The 20,955-nt window shown below is 35.7% G+C and overlaps 1 long non-coding RNA gene across 1 annotated transcript in view; it reads right to left on the minus strand.

The window, feature by feature from the left end:
- Positions 1-7,623: 7,623 nt before the first annotated feature.
- LOC132072433 (uncharacterized) overlaps positions 7,624-20,955 on the minus strand; it is a 51,548-nt gene continuing 38,216 nt past the window's right edge. Inside the window, exon 3 of the long non-coding RNA XR_009418314.1 lies at positions 7,624-7,813. This is a non-coding gene — a long non-coding RNA (uncharacterized LOC132072433). The remainder of the gene's footprint in view (positions 7,814-20,955) is intronic.

Consider the following 20,955-nt stretch of genomic DNA (forward strand, 5'->3'; position numbering starts at 1 on the left):
CTTGCATAATATTTTCCTTTTCTCCCGTACCAAAGTAATTGCATTAGAAGGTTTGAACATTCACAAACTCACCATTCAGCTCACACTGTCAGCAGCAGATAATGCAAAGCAAACCAGACAAACGTGCTTCAGGACACTTTTTGGTAGGCAAAAAGTAACAATGCTCTTAGTCATTTTGCAAATAAGGATATAAAATTACTCCCTACTGTCAGGAATAGCTTTGTTTAGGCATTTTTTTTTTTCTCAGTACTGATGCTAGAGAAAGTGTAAAAGATTTCGAAAAACCCTTCATCTTAGCATTCAAAACTTTAGGCTTCCTGTGGGGTAATATAGAAACAGCCAAGCAGAATGAAATAAGGGTCCTTGTCACATGAGACGCCGGCTCCCTGCCACAGCACAGTGAGACCATGGGGTCGGAGCAGCCAAAGCAGCCAGGCTCACCAACCAGAGCAGGGGCAGCACAGCCAGCCCAGCCCCTGGGAGTTTGGCCGGGCAGGAGGGAGCCCTGCAAATCCCTGCTGCTCCTGAGCACCTCCAGCTGTGGCTCCTGCTCTCCCAGGGAGCAGTTCCAACATCTCCCCCAGGAGAAAGAGGACCTGAGCTCCTTATCAGTCTTTCTTCTGCCTTGCAAGGCTCTTGGGGCAGACAGAGGTGAATGACCGGTCCCAGGTTCACGGAGGCTCAGAGGCAAATCTGTTATCTCATGGGTGAGACACTCTCTCCTAGGAGCCTGAAGCAGAACCCATCTCCAGGGAAAACACCTTTGAGTTCAGAGGAAAAACCTGATCTTCGTAAATCTGCAGGTTTTGTCTCAGGCTGCACTATAATGCAAACCTCTGATTTCCAGAAGGGCTGGAAATGGTTTATTTTCCCCTCTTTCTTTTTCATGTAGCTTTCTATATTTTTGCTTATAACCTTAGGATCATAAAGGAAGAATAAAAATATGTCTGTGGTTTGGCAAAAATAATGACACAATAAAAACTGTTCAATCTCTGCTGAAACCTTAATGCCAATAAGGCTGTTTAATTAGACTGTTTCTAATTAGTCGTATTCTCTTTGCAAACAAGAATGGTGGTGTCAAATATCCCAAATTAAAATAGTTCACTGACTACACACTGAAAATTATGAAACTTCATGCCTCATTCCATATGTTCACTCAGCTCTGAAAAGAAAATATATTTTTCAAAAATATGCTTTTTGAAGCTATTGAGATTTTGATTTCAGCTGTCACAATAATTTCATGGATTTCCCTACTATGCTTTTCCATGTATAATTCCTGTAAAACACTGAATCAGGAGATTACAATTCATCAAAACCCAATTGTTTTCCCCCAGTAGGTTTTGGATTCAGTCTCAAAGAAATAGCTTTTTTTATTTAGTCAAAAATAATTTATAAAACCTTAGGTTACACAAGATGACCTCTAGAATGCTCATCATTTAGAAGAACTAAACTTCTAAGTTGCAACTGAAGATATTACTTTGAAAGTCTCTACCAACTGTTTCTAAAATCCTGATTAAAATAAACCTCAAGAATTTATTTTCATCATGAGAGTAACTTTTACAAAACTTCCAGGAGTGAGGTAGCATGCTATTTATCAGTCAAATGCAGGAGCTGACACTCTGTTCCATTAGCTTCTGATTAACTTGAAATATTACAGTGAAAAATCAGTAGACAACTTATGAAAAATACTTCATCTGTTCTTAGATAAAAGAGATTGATGAAATTTACTTAAACTACCTTATTCTGGCTTTCACTCAATTGCCATGGCAAGGTGATCACAAACTCCTGGTCCATCAGACACCCATGCAAGTCCTACCTTGGGAAAATATTATCTTTCCTTGCTATTCCAGGTAGAGCGAGCTGCTCTCTGCTTGCTGCACCATGGGGTTATTTAGAGCAGCACAGAGCCTGCCAACACTCCAAACTGCCTTGTCTCTATTTCAGAAATTTGGTTCCCCCTAACACTTTCAAATGTAAAATTTAAATAAGGAACAACATATGACACCAATTTTAGACATGCAGAGGCACGTTTGCCAATAACCTGGGACGAGAAAAAAGGAAGAGCCCAATAGTCAGCCAAGACTGAAATCCACAGCATAAGCAGAAAACCTATGCTCCCTGTTAACAGAGGCAACAAAATTATTTCTTCCAGCTTCTTTCTCCATTCATAACTTCTGTCTTTATATGATGAAAATGAGATATCTGATCTCAAATGTTCAACAAAATTCTGAGATCTCTTATCTGTAGCAAGTATTGCAAACTTTCTGATTCCTGCAAAAGTGAGGAATTAGAGCACTCTGTGCATGATGCCCTGGAGGCCCCTTAAACCATTATAAATGGCCTTGGAGGAGAAGCAATTTGACTTACAGATCAGAAACTTCCTGCACAAAGCTTACAAATAAATGGAATAAGGACACTTGGGAAAAAAACTCTCTCATGTTATAACAAAAATAACAAGTACATCATTGGCTGTGCCTCATGCTCAGTGGATTTTAAACAGGTGGCAAACATTGAGCCTGCAAAGCTAATGTTTATTTCAGTAATAATATACCCAGGCCTCATATAGATTAACATTGATACTGCAATCCAGTGTAAAGCAACTCTACTTTCAGGATGGTTATAATAGTTCAACTCTTTATAGAAGCAGGCATTGCAAACTGTAGCATCATTCACAGGATAAGGGTAGACAGAGAGATATTCCTCGGTGCTGGTGGATGGAGATGAGAGAGAGCCAAAAAACCCTGCAGAGTAACAAATGTGTTCTAGAAGAAAATGAAAGTCAAAAAAGAGGAAAAAAGGTAATATCCAAGTACCTATGGAATATTTACTTGTTAGAGAATATTCAGAAATTAAATCAATGGAAAAGGCTTTTTTCAATTCTTCAGGGAAACCACTTCATTTAAAAAAAAAAAAAAAACATTTTTTTTCCAGAGATAGAAACAGAAATTTCTGTTCCCAGCCCCAAAGAATCCAGCAGTCCAAATATTAGTCAGCAATCCAGAACTAAATTATAAATTCCTGAACAAAACATTAGCAATAGTTTCATTCTTCTAGAATCTCTTTGTCTGAAGGAATTTTAAAAAAATTAAAAATTGAAGTCAGGAAAATCAGCACAAACCTGTGAACATTTTGTTCAGCTTCTTTTTCACATTCCAGCTGCTTGTTTACACTTTTTCTAAAGCTTCCTGGTGTTATAGTTGAAATAACTATTCACTGAATTTTTTGCCTTCTAACTTTTCTCTTTTCTTTTTATTGGTTTCTTTAGATTATAAGTATCATGCCCTTAAGGAAGTCAGTACACATCCCTGGGTTTATTTGAAAATATTGTTAAGAGTAGAATTAAATTCACATTTAAAACATGGAGCTATGAGTAGTGTAGAGATTTTTTTTAAAGCCCAGAAATTCTTTGCCACAGAAGACCATATTTTGCACAGAGGTGAGTGTATGAGATCTTCCAGTACCACATACAGCTCAGCCTTACATGTTACAAAGCTGTCTTGTCCTCACTGAAATGGTACAAGCCACTTTATAGCTTTTTTAAGCATTATTCTTGCCTTGCATTATTTTCTTTTTAGCTAGCCTTTGGGGAGATAGCCCTTGTGATAGATCCTGTCTATCTAAGGGTTTGTGTGTACCAACTATTTTCCACCTCCCCTTTTCCCATACTTTCCATTCCCCTCTGCAGCTCAAAGATAGTCTATCACGTCTGTCAGTTATTTGGCATTGTAATTATATTACTTTTTGTTCATCTGAATCAAGAACTTCCTGTGACTAAACATATAATTTGAATTATGCAGCTTTTATTCTGTAAAAGATTATTTCTGCATACCAAATTCCCTCTGTACAAAATGTCTTTCCATTGTCCTTCCTGATAAACTGTGATTTATACAATCTCAAAAGGGCATAGTTAATCTGATGGAGAAATAACATCACATGGAATAGAAGCTCAGGCATTGAGCAGAATTAAAGTCAACTGTTTACATATTTCACTGCAGAAAAAATAGCTTCAGACTTTACAGAAGTGTCAGGGTGTGCAGATGGCAGAAGAGGTATCCTTTAATGCATTATAACTGGCTTTGTCTTTCTCAAGGTGCAAAGTAACCTTGCAGTTCCTCCACATTTTAATGGCATTTCAGAAAGCACTCGTGAATTATTTGTTACAGCAAAGCAATAAAACTGAAGAAAGGCTGATTTTTCAGGAGAGACTGAAAATGATAACTAATTTGAAACTTAGCATATAAGAACATAACAACAAGGGTTGTTCAATTTTTGGGCTAGAATTGAAACAAATGTTTAGAATAGAAAAAAAAGGTTCATAAAATAATTTCATTTGATTGATTTCATTTCCTAAATGCATATGCCTGTCCAGAAGGAACCTTGCTCATATTATATCAAGCCAGCAGTTCATGACAGCAGAGCAGACTGTAAAAGCATCCATGGTGGTGGGATGGGGCTTCCCATGACAGATGGTTTGCCATGGTTTAGGTAGTTTTTTCCTTATATTCCTTCCCTTCATCTCAGATTCTCAGCGAGAATGCTCCCACACTCTGCCATTACCATTTCCCATAAACCGAAAGCAAGACAGCACTTTCCTAGCCCCACAGACGGGCAGGTAACAGGCCACACAGTCTCTCAACGCATTCAGTAGAGCTTCAGCTTCCATCAAGTCCCCTGCTTAGAGCAATAAGGAAATAGATGCCACAAACACAATAACAGACATAAACTGCCAAATTTCAAACCGGTAGAATACTATCTTTACAAGGTTGTGGCCAATGCCACACCCCCATCTTCTGTTCTTTGAGACTTGCCTAAATTAGATTAGATGCTGAAATGGTCTTCAATAATTTTCAGAACTGAAGAAATTTAAAATGAAACACCAAAACAATTAAAAAGACACCCTTCTCCTTTCCTACCTTTTCCTTTCTGGTAAAGCTGAATGAGATCTTTATTCCTGTAATAAGGATTTTGTGCCCTTGCAGAGGCAGTTTGTTTTACAGATCTAATTGAATATTATTACCTGACTATTACAGTTTTTAAAACAATATAATGCTTCTGGTCTGCTCAGGACATAAACATGAAACAAAAAATCAACCAAGTTAACTACTGTAAATATACATTAGAGATTCAAACAAAATTGTTTATTTCTTTAAGGCTATCATTGAGAGAACAAAGTCCTGACTTTATAAACCAACACATTTTCATTGCCACATTCTCAAACCTCATGTATTGGAATGAGGCACAGAGCCAGGATTTGCATGAGCTTGCACAGTATTTCAAGGACATTTTTAATGTTCTAGAAGCTGCATGGGACCCTTAAGACCCTTTCTATGATCTCCTGCATTTAAATGAGGGCATCATTTGTCTGGAAACACTTACCAAGATATTAATATAGAAGAGCTATTATGGCAGATCAAAGAAATCTTACAGTACTCTGAACATTATAGAAAAAACATTAGTGGGCTATTTTCTGGTCAGAAAGTAGCAAATGGAGCTACTCTGGATTTAGATTACTGAGCCAAGAGCAGAAATTAACTGCACAATGGTCAAGTGATTAATATATTCAGTTCTAACATGTTGAACAAAAGCTCTAGAAACATGTGCAATAATAATAATTATGGAACACACAAGCCATTTCCAAAATAAACCTGGTACAATGCAATCTGATGTAATAGTGACATGATAATCAAGAGAATAGTGCAAAATACTACAATGCCTGCTTTATAAGCCCTTCAATAGTTCTTTGACAAAATAACCATATTATAATGAAAATAGAAAAATTTATTATACTAATTGGGCCTTACAAAATCATTTTTTAGAAGTAGGGGGAATAAAAAAACCAAAAACAGTAGAATAAAGATAAACTTTCCAAACATCAGAAACAAATTTTCAGCATCTCAAAATTCCTAAGCAATCCACCTAACATGTAGTGTGTATAATTATTCTTCTAAATAGCATAAAGCACACAATTGTAAAGATTATATAAAATAACTCTTGAACAGATTAATTTACTGTATCTTTCTTAAAGAATGGTCTGTGCAATCCAACTCAAAACATAGGCAAAACTACCCTACTATGTAACTTACAATATTTTCAAGAATACTAAAGCAAGTGTCTTTGGTTTCCTGCCTGGCTTTCAAAAATGATTTGGCTTAGAGGCTTGTTCCAGGAATATGAAATTTAAGCAGAAAATAACATTTTTGACTCTCTTTTCCTTCTCAGTAAGAAAGGGGCTTATTCCCATCAACAGGCATATAGAACTGCAAAGTGATTTAATCTGCCCCTCTTTAATTTTCCTGTGCCCAAGGTTATGTTTTTCTAAAGCAACAGTAGTTTTAGCTATTTGACAAAAACTACAGCAATTTCAGTAGCTATTTCATTTCAAAAGTGAAGCAGAAGAGGGGTTTGGGTTTCTTTTTTCTATTTTAGTCAGATATGAGGGATATAGGAAACTGAAAATCACCTAGAATTTGCCTGAAATGAACTATTCACATAGCTATAGTCCCAGCTGCCAGTCCTTGATTCACTCACAACCAGAATTTTAAAATCTGTGGTCTTTTCTGTCAGCCTCTTTCCATAGCTCATAAAGGGACTTTGTTTCCATAATTATGTTAAGACCATTTCATACCCTAAAATATTAAAGGAATACCAATACGCTGCATTTCTGCCAATGATGGTTTTTTGCTTTCCAGCTGGTCTGTCTTCAGCTGGATGCTGCTGTGCACATTAACTCATCTTTTCTCCCCAGCAAGTGATTTGTTTTTGAGAGCAGCCACTGACTGCTTTTAGAGGCTCACGGCATGACTTCTGCAATTGGTTTCAACTTCATCCCAACTCTCACTGACACAGAAGGCAAAACACCCACTGAATTTAAAAGATGAGTATCAGATCCTCTGCCTGTAAGAGGCTTACTGTGAAACGAAGGGAGCATCATATATGAGAGTGCCAAATAATGAAACAGAAGGATTATTTTGTGTGGTACCTTGCACAATATCCCATATTCCCTTTCCACGTCTCCCTTTTCCCATTGGTGTAAGATAGTGAAGTCTGACATTTCAGTTTCTCTTTCCTTAAGAATTTCCATGTAGAGTTGAAGTGTATCACTGAATCGTTGCAAAGGTTTGTGCCTTTGCTCTTGGATCTTGAACATAGGTGAAGCTGGAACAGAAAATCAGCCACATTTATCCCAGCTTGGCAAAATCTGTAAGACAGTATGATTTATTTCAGCCAATAATTTTAACACTATCACTGTAAATCATTAATAGATTTCCATTGCTTTGCTTTAGAAGGCTATTCTGTGAAACTGCGGTTTTAAATATTTACCAATTCTGTGATGAGTGCCTTCACCCTACTTGGCAAAATTTCTTAAATAAGTCTCAGAAAACTCATTTCCCAAGCAAAAAAAAAAAAATGTCCTTTTCTCAGATTCTTAGTTCAATTTTACTACAAAGTTCTCTGTATGTAATTTATTTTACACTGCATTTGTCAAGTGTCTCAAAGCCACTGGAGGAGAAGATGGAATGTCAGGTGACTGTTTTTGATTTAGGTTTTGTGCAAGAATATACGTAACGTTCTGCAATTCATTTATTGAATATCATAAAAGCACTGGCCAAAAAAATTTATATCATTTATTTATGTCTTTAGTTACAATTTTCAGGCAATTTCACTTTAATACAAGTTTTGAATTGTTATGTGGCTGGAAATTGATTTGAGTTTTTTTAATTCTACCTCGCCACTTTTACTTCTCTATGATTGAGCTGATTTTTGCAGAGGTTGCTGTAGTAAGTAATTTGCTCTCCTCTTTTTTTGCCATCACCTGTCAAAAAGAGCAGATCTCTTTTTCAAATGATGAAGAATACAAGGATAGTTTGTACAATTACACTTAAAAATTTATATGTTTTCATGTTATTTTGGATCTGGTAATTAACAAGTTTTACAGAATTTGTCAAAATCCATTTAAACTATTAAACAATACTTAGACTATACCAAGATTTATTTCTTAAACACATTTCCTCAGGAAAATCATTCAAATGTTAAAGGATAGTGTATTAACTTTGATTAGTTATTCAAATCAGTTCATACAGTTTTAAAACTGAGCTTAGCATAGCAACTAAAACGACCAGCAAATTAATAAGATCTTCCTAGTTCCACTGTCCATCTTATTCTGGGGGTAAGGCATTCTATAAAGTTTCAGCCATGTTTGCAACCAGTTATCTCGTGACAAATCTCAGAAGCAATAGAAAGTGAAACCTACTTAGATACTATGAACTGAACCACATAATCCACATAATCTATGAGCCTTAAAGGAGCTGAAGTGTTCCCAACTTTCAGCCATCCATTGCTTTGTTATTCAAAGGCCCCAAGCGAGCCATTTCACTTGTGATTTCTAATATGCTTTCACATCAGGGTGATTTTCCATTACATCATTTCTCTAATAATACATGTTCATAGCTGCAGGTTAGTATTAAAGGCAGGAATTGACCTGAGGAGCTCTGAGTTAAGTATCCTGCCCAGTAGCCTCATAGAAATCACGAATGAAGCATAGCTTTATGCTCTGACTAAAGTAATTTCTTTTTAATGGATTCTATACTGAATTCTTTTCTTACTAGTTGTAAAGTTTTATATAGCCAGTGTTTAGCCTTCATCCTAAGGCTGAAAGATTTTGAATAAATCTAACTAATAAAGCTATAATTCACACAATAGCACTACTGCTGATATCAAGAAATTATTTCCCAAAACAGAAGAAAGAACTGATTAGCAGAAATAAAATTTAATCAATACCTAGATTGTAGTATTACATTGCAACACTTGAATAACAAAAAATGTTGGCCTGACTAAATTTTTCACCTTTCTTTCCCACCCTTCTATTTGTAGCTTACTGCATTTATTCTCTTATTAAAATGGAATTAATACATGTATGTATAACTCTTCCCACTAGCATTTTAATACATATTTAATATTTTTAAACTTCCAGAATTTGGGAAGGGGTGTCATTATTTAAAATTCTTGTAGTCTGCTGTAAATGCAGGGAGAAAAATGTATCACTAAAATTCCTCATTGGAAAATTCCAAGCACACTGGAAGAAAAATATGTCACTGCATGATTAATTTGATATTGCACACAGCTCAAGCTTAGATACTGAGCTTGATAACTCCCAACATCTGAACATTCCTATATTGCACTCATTTTACCTGTAATTTTTAAATTATCAGAGGCTAAACACTTTTTCTGCTTTGTTCTTTTTCATTTGAGTCAAACAACATGCCTTTCTTTAAAATAACTTGTAGGCAGCATTCCTACTGCTACAAGTGAAATGCATAAGGGGTTTGCAGTGGCTTTTTGCCCTCCTGTTTCCCAAAGGTGAAAAGAAAACTGAAGGTTAAGTCTGGGTATGTGAAAGACTGTTGTTTTTCTAACAGCATTGGACTTTCTGTTTTTGTCAAACAGGCTACAGCCAGGGAGTAGAGAGAAAAGCAGCCTTTGCATAATTTCCTCAGAGAGCACATGTTGAAGAGGAAAACAAAGATGCAGATGAGAAAAAAAGGATCCATCCTACTAAGTTACATTAAGCAAATAGAGAAAGTTGCACAACTCAAATCACACTGGGTTTTGGTTTTGGCCAAATTTTAGGATTGTCAGAACAGGTAAGAACCTCGTGTTCATTCACTTTCAGTCACCATGATTATCTTTAAAATGGCCAGTGAGGAAGGTGTCTCCTGAACTGCTGGTTTCAATGTTCCACTTATCTCACAATTATAATGATTTCTGTGCTGGCCCAAATTACATTATCATTAATATGCTTAATTTTCTCTATTTGCAATCAAATGTAAGAAATAAGGATTAAACAGCGAAGACAGAAAAATTGCATTCACAATGCCTCAGGTTTGCAAACTGTGTTTTAACTCTGTAGTCTCAGTATTTCTCTCTGGTCATTTTATCCATATGTGCTAACACTCTGAACCTGATCTGTATTCCTCCATCAATTTGTCATACTCCCACCCTTCCCATGAATACTGCTAGGATCACACTTGTGGAGCATCACCACCTCTGCATTAACTGCTGTAGACATAGCCCCTGGTCTCTTATCACGCACAGCATCTGTGAGTGTTACAGCATTCCACAATGCTCAAAACCAGATCCTGCTTACCTCACAACAGCTTTTGCATTATGCTTACCATCAGTGAATAGGCACCAGTAAAAAAAAATATGTCCCAGGCAGTTACATGGAAAGGTTATATAATTTAACAACTAAAAAAAACCCCACATTTATTCAAGGTGCATATAATTTATGTATGATAATATTTTGCTGTGCCACATCGTATTTTACAGTTTAATTCTATAAATATTTGCTTATTTATATGATGCACCATTATTATTACTTAAACTATATGACACCTGCGGGTAAATGTTCTCCTTCCAGTACAAGGCATTGAAAGTTTAAAAACAGACAGTAATATTTAATATATCCTAATAATTAATCATAAACCAAACCAGCTGGTTTTCAGTGTATATAATCATGAAAAAAAAACAGCTATCATATTCACATATGAAATGTAGTTTCATGCTGAAAACGGGAATTCTGATACTAATGGGTGAAGTTGTAATTTTAAAAACATCAATTTATTATCAGTTGAAGCCAAGAGAAATACAAAATATATTTTAGGACTTCCATACTCCATTTATCAGTGTTTATTACTTGTCATTTACTTGGCAAAATAGCAGTTCACACTGGAAAGAGGAGCTGTTACAAGCTTAGACTGATAGCCAGCATCTGCAGATGCTGTTTCAGAGTTATTTATTTTTCATTTATCCATCTGTTTTCCAGTCACTAACACACAACAATCACTATTTTCCTATTTCCTAAGGATTTTAAATCCTTAGGAAACCTATATTCATAGAATGCCTGGTTTGGAAGGGAGAAGATCATCTAGTTGCAAACTCCCTGCCATGGGCAGGGACACCTCCTACTTGTCAAAGGTTATTAAAGCCATCTCCAACCTGGCCCTGGACACTCCCAGGGATGGGGCATCCACAGCTTTGCTGGGCAGCCTGTGCCAGGGTCTGAAGTTACTACCAGTAAAGAATTTCTTCCTAATTCTAAAGTGCCTAGCCCTGAAAAAAATCAGGATCAAAAAAATTGAAAAAAAACCGTCAGATTTCTGGTTTAGCATAGAATCATAGAATGGTTAGGGCTGGAAGGATTTCAAACATAATTTATTTCCACCCCCTCACCACAGGCAGGGAAGCCACCCACTTCATCACTTTATTCAGAGTCCCATCCAGCCTGGCCTTGAGCATTTCCAAGGATGGAGAGTCCACAAGCTTCCATGGACATGCCCCTGTTATTTCCCTCTGAGAAACTGGGTTCCAAGTTAATTACAATGTATGAGAGTTTCATTAAATTTATTTTCATTTCAAGTAACTTGTATAAGCTGTTTAAAGTCACAGCTTCCCCTCACTCCTCCCTTGTCATCACACATAAATAAATACAAAACAATAAAAATTCTTTTTCAGACTAGGCAATTCATAGGGACAGCATCAAACTCACAATTTTTAAATCAACTCTGCCCAAAGCAATAGGTCAATGGACTAAAGGACAAGGGAGGGAAATGCACTCAAGGAGTCACTAAGTGTACCCAGACTCCCACTGAATTAATGATAAGATAAATAACTGAACAGATCTAAAGAGGCACCAGAGAGAGAGGGACATTTATAAACTTTCACAAGTTGGATAGTTTAAAAAAATTCTTGGTAAAATCTTTTTCTGCCTCTATTTATATCCATTCATGAAGGTGCCAATCAACATCATTACTTCCTCCTACTTTGATAGAAGTACTGCTAGAGGCAGTATGGCAAATAAAACCCCTATAAATCTATATATTTTTAAAATTAAATATATTGAAAAAGCAAGCCCTTTGCTAGTTTTGTGAGAAACCAGTATCTGTGAACTATGGTGTTCCTCTACAAGACCCTTTCCTAATGAAAAAGTCTCTATATCAAGTTTCTCCTAAACTTGTGAGAGACACTGAATGTTGGTAATGAACAAGTTAGAATAAACTTAGAATAAAGCTAAACTCAGTCACTCTTGTCTTGTCCTCTCTTTTCAAATGAAATTCACTCTCTACCAGACTGCAGCTACAAGATAAAGACAATTTCATTTAAAAAGAAACACAGTTCACTTGGACTTTTCCTTCACACTGGAACTCAAGTCACTTCTATTAAAACATAAGAAATAGTCTTAGATAGAAAAAACTGTTCCCATTAAACAAAATTTAAAATGAGCATAACAGGTTCAATGTCCTCAATCTATTGCTGCCGGTTTTGTCAGCTGATATCTTTCCCTCCTGTGTTTCAGAGCATCTTGTGGAGTGAATTGCATGAAGTGCCCTGCAAACCCTTGTAGAAACAGCATGTTACCCAGCAGCCAGGTTTAACAGGTTAATTATTTTAAATTTTTTTGAGATTTCATTTGGAGTTGGAGTGAACCCTGATCTAACTTCCGCAAAAGCTGATTCATTTAGAACATTTGAAAAGACCATAAACCACATCTAAAAAGCAGTTGGAAATGGGGTGGGTCAGGGAGTTTCAAAACCTAATTTATTCTCCTTACTTTGCCCACCACCCCAGCTGGCAGTTTCATTACTATCCCTGCAGGAAGACTCACCATCTCTTAGCTGTTACAAATGACTATTGGGATAATTAAGATTACTGTGTTCATTATATATGCTCATGGTCAGAAGCCTCTTTCATAGATTTGTCCTTTAAATAGTAAGGTTTGTGGAAAGATTTCCTTTTAAAAAAATCACATAAAAAAATCTCAGTTGAAAGTTTTATTCTTTTCATGCTGCTTTTTAACCTTTGGGTTTTGCAGGTGAATGAAGCAACAAAAATGATGGTGTTGCTAATGCTAAGTGCTGATCATCAGACTCATCAAGGATTTTTTCATATTCCCTTGCAAATAGTTCCATGCACTTTAACCACTGGTATGCATATGGCAATGCTGACAGGAAAGACAGCAGAAAGTAGACATGACCAACTATATCCTACAAGTTCTTTTGCAGATGTAACTTTTACATCTGTGGCAGAAGCCATCATAAAATCTAGCAGAGAGAATACTAGCAGAAGAAAGAGTTGAACTTAAAATTTCTCAGTAATTTGCTATTAAAAAATTTACGTGTACAAATATCTAAGCCAGTCCAGCTGTGAAATCCATGGGTTTATCAAACGATTCACAAATCAGCATGTAGTTTGTCTTCTATGTCAGATTGATGAGTTTCTAACAGCAGTTGTTAAAATCTAATGGCTGTTGAAGTTTGCTGAAATTTGAAATGCCATCAGTTAGGTCATTCTGAATTCAGTTTTGGATAATCAGTAACCCTGGCCATGTTTTATACAGCCACAGATATTGAAAAGGACATCACCAGACAACAGATGAAGTACAGGGCAAATTTGAAAGAGATGCCAGGAATGACACTGGAAGTAAACTGTTTAGAAAATGAAAGTGCCTGCCTTCCAGCTCGAGTGAGAGACTGAAAAAGAATGAGGATGCATTGCAACTGTCTGCACTCTGTTTGCACCTCCTAATCAGGAAGGATGGCACAGTCTGTCATGATGTTCAGTTCCATCAGTCAGAGGCTGCAAAGGACTTCAGCCATCAAGCAGGGTCCCTCTCTATCCCACATGCAGGATGAGCATTCATCAATATTTGCATGAAATTCCTCAACCATGAACACATAGTATCTGTTTTCTAGAAGAGTCCTTATTAATCTCATTCACTTATCTATTCTTGATATTGTTGAAATTAAAAAAAAAATTAAAATTTAAAACTTTAAATATGTTTAAATATGTTTTAAATAAATTTAAAAGGTAAAAACTTTAAATATGTTATGGGACAGATATGTTTTTCTTTGCTAAAAGCACTGAAAGTGGCATTTAAGCATAGTCATGCCTATCTTATACAGACTTATTTTTGAGGAACATCCAAGTCACTGTGAATATGCACACATAAAAGGGATTATTTTTCCTCCCCATTTCTTTTTGCAGAGAGAATTTCTATAAACCACGTGATTTAAAATTTACATTATTATGATTGAGTAACACTGGGAGAAAAGACAGAAGCCATTATTTTAATGATTATTCTACCAAGGAGTATATCATCATTATGTCCTTTTATTTAGCATAGGTGTTAATCACTCAGTATAAATTGTACTGGATTTAGGGATTTCTAAGGTCTTTTTAAATGTCAAAGATCTCAAAATAATGTCCTTTATCTAAGGGAATAAAATTTATTGGCATAAGTAATATGTAGAAGTGATTTTTTATTAGCTTTATGAATTATTTAATGTTGCAAATAAATCTTTTTAGTTTGATTGTAACAGAAGAAGTTGGAAGGCAAGACATGCTTCCTCATTAGCCTTTAGCCAAAAGCAAAAGGCTTTTCCAAATAGTTTTAAAATATGATAAATGTCATAAGGCTGCCCATTGACAGTGATTTCCAGAACAATTCATCCAATTGGGATTGACAATGTTGAGTTGGAAGGACAGTAGAAAAACAAAATATAACACCTCAAAACAAAACAAAGGCACCTAAAGCTACGTGGGTGAATGAAATAATAAGATTATAAACATTTTTGTGTACAAATGTAGATCCCAGGTTTGGTCCTGTTCTCCTTCAATTGTAAACTGTGGCAACGTGCTGCAGGTGCAAATACCAGGACCTGCCTGATATTTGCAACAGGAATTTTTATGAGAAAATGACACTATGGCAATAAAGCACATGTTGAAATATTCACTGATGTGACCAGTTATTATAATTACATGTGTATTAATTGCAACGCATACTTTGATGCAATTATATATATATATATGCAATCATATAAAGTAAAAAATATAATCACATTCACAAATTAAAAGCAAAAACCTATTTTGCATTCAATATTTACTGCTACACCTTAAGCATATATCTATGTGTTTTTAAAGTTTTTAAAAGAGAAAGTAATGTCACAGAATTTTTTTACTTCACATCCTCTTTATATGAATGTAAAGCAAAACATGCATTTAAAAAAAAAAGTTTTTTGCATAAATTATCATGGTTTCCCAACTTGAACCGGAAAATTTTTGCTTTTTCTTGTTATGTAGGTGTGAAATGACACCACATGTGACAGAGAGAAGGCATTTTTAAATGACACAATGAGACAGATATCCACTGGATATTTGTGTCTAAATGGACATGATACCTGAACAGAACTAGCAGGCACAGATTAAGTTCTTATTGCATGTAATAAACTCTAATTTGCTTAGACATATAAGCAATCTGCATTTTTGATTTAGGAATATGCATATGCAAATAAATGTGTGAATTTAAAACTCTAAAAAGAGCTGTTACTACTAAAGCCCACCTATTTGAAGAGAGGGGAACATAATCATAGGTTGCGAGTTTTAAATACTTCTTAAACATAGAAAGAAAATGTAAAGACAGCAAATATCTACTAACAAAAAGACAAAAAGTAAAATATATTGGGATTCAAAGTCCCTTGAAACCTATTCCATTCCATTATGTTACTTTTCTTTCTGCTATAAATTTAAATGTATTCTTTTTTCTCCCCAACTCACATTCTGCAGTGATTTTTTTTGGAAGATTTTCATGCATGTTTCAGTTAGTGAGCAAGGCTTTCACATATGAGGTGGAGCATGCAGGTCATTGTGTATATATAACTATATATATATATATAACAGGTATAACTAAAATCTGCCCCTATAAAAGTTACTGTATCATACAATCTTGTGCAAAGACTGCAATTAATTGTCATTATAAGTTCTTTTACCAAAATACAAATGTTCTGGGTTTCTCCAAAGCAATGAGAGATTCAGTGAATGAGCAGAGACCCAGGACTACATAAAAAGACCAGGTAACTAGGGGTTTCACTGCAGTAGGATTTCAGGGGTGAAGAGGCTCATAGAAATGCTCAGAAACATCAAAGTCTAGCAAGGAGAAGACTAATAAAAGACACAGATGGGTATCATTCTAGACTAAGAATGTCCTTCTAGAATCAGAAAACATTTTGGATAGGTGGAAGCCTCCTTCCTCAGCCAAATAGGCTTCTGGATTTCTGAAGGCGACAGACAGGAAGGTACAGCCATTAAAAGGAACCAGCTTGGAAAGGCCAGGGAGAATAATGTGATTGTTTTCTCCACGTATATTAATGAAATAGGCAAGAGGAAAAATTTCAGACCCAAAACATACAGTTCTAGAAAACACAACCAAGGTCTCTGCCAGAATCTCTGAAGTGTTATTAGTACCCACACTTGTCCAGGAACAGCAATGGACACACACTTTCAGAACTTGCTGTAAAAGGAGGATTATTCAATTTTTCAGGAATTGAGGGCACTCTGGACATAAGCAAAGGACATGAATTCACCTCTAAGGAACCAAAGTGCTGATGATTAAAATGAGCAGGGTCGACAGTGAACTGAGTAGTGAGGGAAAGCTGACAGGAGCAAATACACAGGGTTTAAGATAGCATTTGTAAATATGAACACAAAAAAGTTCTGTATTCTCAGGAAAAAAAAAAAGGATAGGTCAGGACAGAAATAATCAAACAATCAAATATAGAAATAAGAAGCAAAATACCATTTTAAAAGAGTGACAAGAAGTGTAACCAATCAATAGCATGCCTTCCACGTTGTAAATGCTGGAAGCCCAAGAAAAAAGATGGAGGAATTGGAATGTGTGATCCAGAATAAAGTACCAGATTAATATATCATATGTGTTGAAAACTTATGGGAGTCAGACAATCAATGTGTGAGAATCTGCTCTTTGTGCGAGAGCAGAGCATGCAATATTCAGAAAAGATAGAGCAATTGGAGTTACAGGAACAGCAATTCTCTGTCTAAAATGAATTATCAAATCAAATTAACCAACCTGTAAATTAGCACAAAATCTGCATGGTATAAAATTGTAAACCTAAATTTGAAAATTAAGATTTGGAGGTTATGTCATCAAGGAGCCTTGCACCCACACCCCTACACCCACATCCACCAAATGCAATATGCTTAAAGAAACCAGCGGAGCACCAAAGGAAGAAAATAATTTCTGCCAGGTAATTTTCACTGTTCTGAAAATCTGCACAAATTTCATGTCAGAATACCATCATATAGAGATAAAATGTGTAAATGCTATTGATAGTATATAGTATCAAGAAAGAGCTAGTTAATGAATCTTAAGATGGATCTATGTGATGATTTATGAGGCTAAGATTAAACAAATCTCATAAAACTTTCAAATCTCTTTCAAAAGTTCCAGTTTTTAAACAACAGTCACAAAAGCATATCTACAGCAGATTCTGGGAACAAAGACTGGGCACATGAAATTTCAGAGGTAAATAATGGAAAATAAGAAAGTTTATAAAAATTAGGTTTAAGAAGAGAGTAGAATAAAATCCTTAGAAGCAGCGTGGAGGTTACTGCAGACACTACATAAGTGCACTCCCATTATTAGAAAAATTAGGACTTACCATTGCTAATCACCTACATGATGAAGAAATTGTAGTGAAGTTTTCTTTCAGTTTTTGTGCTTTGAACAAAAGAGATCAAGAGAACAGCTATTTGTTTTTCTGTCAAGTTCAAGGTTAAAATTGCGCAGCTTTCAGAAGCTGTGTGTGATACCCTGACTATTCCCCATGTGATCTGATTACTTACCATTAAATATGACTTTAATACCTCACTGGCTTGCAGATAACTGTTCCACAATTCAACTTTCATTGTAATAGTACTTGAGGTTGGTATTGTTATATGTCCATTAACTATCTTTCATTTTCCAGCAACTGGAACTCAGAAACACCACTAAGTTTTATAGCTGAATAAATACATCTAATGCCTCAGGAATGAGAATAAAAAGAACAGAAGAATTTCTGAGAAGAAATATCAGGAAGATATTGACATTAATTGTAAGAATGGGGAAAAATGATGAAATTTCTTGTATTGATTTTACAGCAATAGGGGATTTAACAAAGGATACACATTCAGTTTCAGGATGCATCTAGCTATTAAAAAGCAATAAAGTATTTAAGATCAATCAGATGTTGTAAACATTGAAATCCTACTGGATTACATCATATTTTCTGTTACATGAAAGTTAGTAAATGACAGGTTGAATACACATAATTTAAAAGAGAATAGGATGAAGTCAAGGAGAAATGTACTAAAATATCATTAGGAACATAAAACTGTCAGTGATTGCAGTATTGTTTTGGGAGTGAATGGAAACAACACAATATTACTTAAATATTCAGTGGGAGAGATCAATTAAGAAAGCAGCTGAACCATAAGCAATTGACGATACAAATTTATACATTTGAACAAGGCTCCGAAGACAAATTAAATTAATTCTTGTACTCCATATGCACGAGGAAACTTCAAAAGAGAAGTACAAGAAATATAATATGATCATCAGTGAGCAAAAAACAAAGAAAGTTGAGAGTTATTACAGCAAGAGTACATTTTCTCTTTTCTCCTCACTATTAAAAACTTGATAAGGTCTCAAAGTAGATGGGTTGCACAAGGATTTTAAATACCTTTTAATTTAGCGTCTTCCAGTATTAGAGAACAAATTTACTGGGATGCAAATTGCAGTCTCAGCTACTGAGTGGATGGATGAGCAATACAGACATGTAGAGGAAAATTGTCATTCAACTGTAATAATGTTTCAAATCTGAAAGAATTTAAAGCCGATTAAAAGAGCCTCAGTCCTTTCATTTTTCTTTTCCTCTTAGTGTAAACAGAACACTAAAACAGGTGTCTATTCCATGGTTCATTAAATGATTTGGCAGCAACTTACAGTGAGGTTTTTAGAATTGGCTACCTGTGATAAGAATATTTAATAATATTGTAAGACACTTGGCAAAGGAATTTCTACACTTTCAAATGTCATTATATTAAACTAAGAACGACCTCAGATCTCATAGAAATAGTCTGAATTCAAGATAATTATTTTAGACATAAACATAGAAAAAAAATGCCTTGGAAGCAAGATAGTGTAGGAATAAATATGTTGTTTCAAAAATAGTGGGCAACAGTATACCTCAAATATGAAACAAAAATTATGTGCTGTCATCTTAGAAATTACCAAGAGAATCTTGTTAAACCAAGAATATTGGCTTGCCCAGGCAGCAAACAGGGAACATCTCTGTAACCTGCAACTGCTGCCACATGGGTCACTCCTCCACAGGGTGCAGCCCCTCAAGGACAGGCTGCCCGCCATGGGCCCATCTCATCCTGGGTCTTCCACAGGGTCAAAACCTGCTCTAAGGCGTTCACTTGCTCTCCTCCATGCTGCAGGTGGATCTCTGCATCCCCGTGGCTCTCCATGGGCTGCAGGGGCAGCTGCCCCACCGTGGTCTGCTCCAGGGGCTGCAGGGGAATCTCAGCTCTGGCACCAGCAGCAGCTCCTGCCCCTCCTTCTCCACTGACCTCGGGGTCTGCAGAGCTGCTCCTCTCACTTATTCTCATCTTGCTCTTCTCTGGCTGCAACCACATCTGTGCAATACAGTGTTTTTATTCTTCTTAAATATGTTATCACAGAGGCATTGCCACTGTTTCCAACAGGCCCAGCCTTGACCAGCACATCCATCTTTGGAGCTACCAGGGATTGGCTCTGCTGGACATGGAGGAAGCTGCCACCAGCTTCTCACAGAAGCCACCCCTGTATTCCACCCCCTCCACTACCAAAGCTTGTCCATGCAAACCATATAAAACTTGCAATCTCAATTTTTTTCCAGTAATTGACAACTGATTTCTTGAAGAAAAATATCTTGTCCATTGCTTTTTAAAACATTTCAATTCCTCTCCTCTTAGCTATGGATTAAACAGATTAAAAACATCCCAAAATTTGGAAATAAAGTTACTACAATCAAATAGATCAGAATGAAATGAAATAAAATGAAAAGGGCCAGAACTTACCAAAACTAACCTAACTGAAGTAGCAAACTCAAAAATTGAAACAATACAGAAAAGACAGTAGAAGAATTGTACAAGAAGACTTACCAAACATAAAATAAAAAATTAATCTTCACTGAATGGAAAATCATCTATATTTGTGGGATGCCATGAAGCGCAGGGATATGGACCAAAGCTTGCCAAATTAATCCTCATTGAAATTGCAAGATTTCATTTCCTTTTCTTTCACTCTCAAGCAATACATATTCTCGAAGCATTTGTATCTTAGTATACATACAGTCACTCCTTCTGGAATTCCCTTTATGAACATACAAATATTTCTGTTTTCTCATCTAGCCTAAAGTAGCCTACTGGCAGGTCATTGTCAAAAAACCAGGCAGGTGTAAAACAGCAATGAGACAATAAACCTTGAAACAAGAATCTTGCGTGGTTGCCTCAGCTACTGATATCATAAATTTGTGTTTAACTCAAGTATAACTTGTTCTCATCTGACATGTTCCAGAAAAACAAAAATCTGGGTTTGATTTGAATATAGCAAATGCAAAAACTAATATTTTACTTTATTTACTTGTCCTGCTGCTAGCTCTTTCTTGCATAAACAGTGTCAAACAATTTTGAGTGGCTCACACATTAAAACCCATTTGTTCTAGTGACATCTTTCCACAGCAGAGTTAACAGCCCTTTAAAACTCAATATTACCTTTCTATTGGAAGAAATACATATATACAGAGATACTTTCCTTAGAGTATAAGCTATATACTTCAGAATCTTGAATCCTTTAGGAATAGTTTTTCTATATTTTTCTCTATACCTTTATGCTGAAAATATGGAAATTTTTTTATTCAAGAGTTTTTTTTATATAATTTCCACACAATATTGTTGAAGCTGTTGCACAAATATGAGAAAAAAATAATGATACACTATCACAGTGAATGACTAATTAATCTCTAATTTCCAGGATAATCCAAAATCAATAATCCTATCTGTAATACCTCCTATTCATAA

This window comes from Ammospiza nelsoni, chromosome 4 (genome assembly GCF_027579445.1).
Source record: "Ammospiza nelsoni isolate bAmmNel1 chromosome 4, bAmmNel1.pri, whole genome shotgun sequence".
NCBI classification, from domain to species: domain Eukaryota; kingdom Metazoa; phylum Chordata; class Aves; order Passeriformes; family Passerellidae; genus Ammospiza; species Ammospiza nelsoni.